At 50.8% G+C, this 4,534-nt stretch overlaps 1 protein-coding gene across 2 annotated transcripts in view; it reads left to right on the top strand.

Moving 5' to 3' along the window:
- EFHD1 (EF-hand domain family, member D1) overlaps positions 1-4,534 on the top strand; it is a 38,426-nt gene that overhangs the window by 504 nt on the left and 33,388 nt on the right. The gene's annotated exons all lie outside the window — the stretch shown is intronic.

Genomic DNA, 4,534 nt, shown 5'->3' with positions numbered 1-4,534 from the left:
TCCCGGGTCCTGGGCCCCTGGGCGGCGACCGCGGGTCCCGCCCCCTCCGCCGCCTCGTTCTGCGATTTGCACCGAAGCACAACTTCTAGGAAACGGAGACGCGCCGCACCTCACCTGCCAGCTTTTATCTCCCAAGGGAGAAATTAGCCCTGTTGTCCTTTATCTTTTAAAATAAAAGAGGAAAGTTATCCTTGGCTGCCGCGCGGGGTCTGATGTACCAACAGAGGCTGAGAACTGGGAGTTGGTTAAACTCTTCGCAGAAGATCAGGGCGTTCTTGGAGCGAGCGGGTCCGGGAGCCTCCTGGGGGCGTCGCCTTGTCTCCAGGCGCCTGTCGGAACCGACGCGGCAGCTGGCAGCCCTCCCGCGGGGGCTCGTTTTTGTCCTGCTGTGTAAGCCCCAGCCGGCGGGGAAGGCAGAGTAGAGAGCCCCCACTAGACGGCCTTGTCGCTTGGGAGCTCCTGGGGCCTCAATTTTCTCAACTGGAGAATGGGAGCAGTAATCGTTCCTGCCCTTCAAGGCCATAAATTATTTTGCACACCGTAAGCTCCTAGCCGAGCTATTAATATTATTTCCAGAATAGGGCTGAGACCAGAAAAATGTCTGGGGGAGCGAGGCCTCCGGCCAGGTCATGCTTGGGGCGTTTTTAAAGCTCTTGGAATGTTTGTCCTCCCCGTGGAGGTTCTATTTAAGGGCGCCTTGTGGCCGGCGCCGTGTGGCCCGAGCCTGAGGCTGGGCTGTAGTCCAGCGCCAGCCCCTGTGGGGAGGTCAGCAGAGGCAGGCACCCGGAGGCCACCGAGCCTTTTCCGTTTGCCTGACACCCCAATTTCTGAATCCCTGGCTTCCAGGCACTGTTCTCTGGTGTTCACACCTGATGGGGCAATTAAGGAAAGCTGAGTTGGGGCAAAAGAAATGCCTGCAACTGGGGCAGAGGTGGAAGAACAATCAGTGAGTGGTTTGTCAGAGTCCCTTTGATTTGTTTGGGATTATGCCTTTCGTGGGAAGACCAGTAGTTCCCCCAGTCCAGCTGGATTCAGGGAGGGCATCTTGGGGACCTTCTTCCAGTTGCTTTGCAGTGATTTGGGTTTCATTTATTTATTTTTATTACTATAATTTTTTTCCTGCAGAAAAGTCTCTGAGAGGACAAGTTTGTGAGTTGGCTGCCTAAGAGTAACAGAGGGAGTCCCCATAGTAACAAGGCAGTGGGGTCAGGTATGGCTGGATCCAGGTGCTCAGATGATGCTGGCAGTGCTTCGGTTCTCTGTTTCTTAAGCCAGCTACCTCTCTTTGGTCCATGTCCAGGCCCTCCCTCCCCTGCCCCACTCTCAGGCAACCCAGACCCTACAAAAACAAGGATTCCTTGGCCCACCCCCTGAGCTTCCACAAACTTAAGCACCTCCACCTGAGCTAATGAGCACCCTGCAGGTGCTTCTCCCAGTTTCCCACATCTGGGAGCAGCTGAAACTTCGCTCTCCCTACCTCACCAAGGTCAGGGGCTCCTCTGGCTGGGAGATTTTGTCACTTAAGTGTTCATCCACCCTTGGTGCCTAGAACATGGCAGAGACTGTAGTTGATAGACACCCCCCTCATCTTATGAAAGGGCCTTAACTACACCAGCCCAGGCAGGCAACAAATCCCCAAATGCCAAGCCCCACTGTCGCCTTCCAGGTGGGAGGGGCCCATAGCCTGCCTGCCCCAATATGGGCAAGGGCAGCAGGGTGCAGGCCTCCCACCCCCCTGTGCTGACAGGCTCCAGCGGAAGAAGGTCCCAGAGCCAGCTGGCCATCCAGAGGGAGCTCAAGGTGGCAGGAAAGCAGGAAGACCAGAGGGTGGCAGTGGGTGCTGGCGGCTCTGCCTTGATAGTCACATGGTGCTCTCCCTGTCTGTGTCTTCATGTGGCCTTCTTATAAGGACACTAGTCATTGGATTTATGGCCCAACCTAATCCAGTGTGATTTCATTTTAATTTATTACATCTGCAAACTCTGTTTCCAATTAAAGTCACATTCTGAGGTTCTGGATGACCATGAATTTTGGGGGGACCCTATTCAACCCATTCCTGTGCGTGAGCAGAGATACCCAGACCATGGGGCACCGTGATTGCCTCCTCCCCACCTTCTGGGGGGTATGAGGAAAGTCCGTTCAAGGATGCCCTCAGATTTAGGAACGTCAGACTCTTAACCAATTTAGGTTATCTGAGTGAGCTAGGAAGGTCAGAGACCTAACCAAAGCCAGGGTGATCCCACCCCCAACAGAAGAGAATCAGTCTTCCCATAGCCCAATCCTAATTCAAACGGAGTTGCCATCTAACTACGAAAACAAAGCCAAACCAATCGAACCCTCACTGGTGCCAGGAGCGTAATTACTTTCAGTAGGAATTTTACTTTTAATCAGAGTTTCTAGATCCAGATTCTGATGTCACTTTGGAGTTCGCTCAGAACCTGACTTGACCGGTACAGAGCACGCTCATTCTTTCATTCTTTCGTTCGGGGCTAGAGAGATTCAAGCAGATACTGCAAAACATGCTTTGAACTTTTAAAGGTGATTTCTTGTATTTAAAAGTATTTTGCCTGGGGATTTCTTACATTTTTCAAGATTAAAACACACACACACACCAAACAACTGGATTCTTCCTTCATGGCTTGTGAGCATGTTGGGTTCTTGGCATGGGGTCATTTGTCTTTGTATCCTGGCTCCTCAATGGTGAGTTGTAGAATAAAGAGAATTTTCTAATGAGTGTGGGAAGCCAGAGGCGTCATCGGCCAGGCCAGAGAAAGTTCCCTCTCCGTTTCCAAGTGTGTTACTAGATAGCCTGAGCCTACAGAATAGTGGCCTGATTTTAAACGAAGAGTGAGAAGGCCCAGAAGAAACTGACTCTACAGTGTGTGTCCAGGACTGTAACAGGAGCTGGCGGAGTGGTCAAGGTTAGACAGGAAATTTCAATTACCCTGGAACTTAGCCAGGGGCCTCTTTCAAAGGGGGAGGTAACGAGGGCAGCCACTTAAGGGCAGGACCCAAATGCAACATCTGAAAATTCAGCTGTGATGTGTTTGCAGCATTTTAAAAGCTTGTGTTTCAATTCCCCGAAGAGAGGGTGGGAAGAGGAGCATTTGGCTATGGGAAAGTTGTCTTTTTATTAAGAATCCGAAATGATGATGTCATGGACACCCTGCCAACAACCAATTCCCGGGTCACCATTGAACCCCAAAAAGATGAGGTTGTCTTAGAACCCTTCATTCCTTGTCTTCCCCCCAACCCTAGTTTTCTTTTCTCCTCCCTCTCTGAGGGCGGGAGAAAGGGGGTGTGGGACCAGAGGGGTTTTGCCAAAGAGGTGAAAGGAGCCTTCTTAAGGAGGTTTGTACTGGGGGGTAGAGGTGAGGTGCTTCACCCAAACTCATCCACATCTTTTGAGTGAATTGACCTTAAAGATTGGAAAGGAGATGCAAATAAATGGAAGTTGAGGGCTTTTCCCTCCTTAGGGAAGGAGGACTTCTGACCTTCCTGTAGCTGCGGTCACAGGGATGCCCTTGGATTTGAAATTCTCTCACCTGCCCTGGATTTGCACGTTGAACTGTTCTGGATGAAGGTGGGGTGAGGGAACCCAGGGCTTGTTTGAATTCCTGGGGGGTGTTCAGCCAGAACCCAGGCTGGCTTCTGTTTCAGGGCCTTGGTCTCTGGCAGAAAGACAGCGTGACTTGGAACTGTTCCTTCGCCCAGTGAGCACTGCTTGTTTTTATTTGCCAGCATGCGTGATGAGCGTGATGTGGGAGGGGCTCCTGAGCTCCACAGCGCCTGGCAGTTCTTTCTTTGCTGGAGTTTCCTCCCTCCTCTCTCTCAGAAGTGCCCTCCACCCTCCTTATTACAGAGCCATCTCATTTTATGAGAATTTGAAATTGAGTGAGTTATTAAAGCCTTACATTATGTTAAAAAAAATTAGTTAACAAGTGCCTGATTCAAGGTTGTACCATCCAAGGGACTCAAACTTGATTTATACTCTCAGCCCTGAGGTTTCCCCCACCTCAGTCTAACTAGGAAATAGAAATACCTTCTCCACTGAGTTTGGGGTGTCTGGTTTACACAGGACTACATCATGCTTGGTTTTGCAGCATGGCTGAGCCAGTGGGTCTCAGGAGCTGGGGACTGCCAGGCTGGTCTGCCTCAGGGAAGACGTGCTGAGGTTAGGAGCCCAGCACACCCTCTAGGTTTTGTGAATGTTTGCTTTTAGCTTGTTGTTTCATGAATGTGCAACTCAGGTACCCTTGTGCCACAACCTTTTGCAGCGAGGATTCAGGATCTGGAGAAGGGGCCGGGCACAAATGGATATACTAGACAAGAAATATAAATTTAGAAGGCATGGGGGAACCGGGTGGAGACCTACTCTCTAGTGGAGTGGCTCCCCAAATCTCAGGACCCATAGCTTTTTATTCACTTATTTGCCCTTTAGCAAACCAGACATATCAGTGGTAAGGTTTGGTAAACAATAAAGGATTATCAGGTTAGGGCAGTGGTTGGCAAACTGCGGCTCGGCAAACCGCAG

The sequence above is a fragment of the Myotis brandtii genome, unplaced genomic scaffold (assembly GCF_000412655.1).
Source record: "Myotis brandtii unplaced genomic scaffold, ASM41265v1 scaffold744, whole genome shotgun sequence".
NCBI lineage: Eukaryota > Metazoa > Chordata > Mammalia > Chiroptera > Vespertilionidae > Myotis > Myotis brandtii.
Note: the sequence above shows the minus strand (reverse complement) of the source record. Positions and strands in the feature narration are given on the sequence as shown.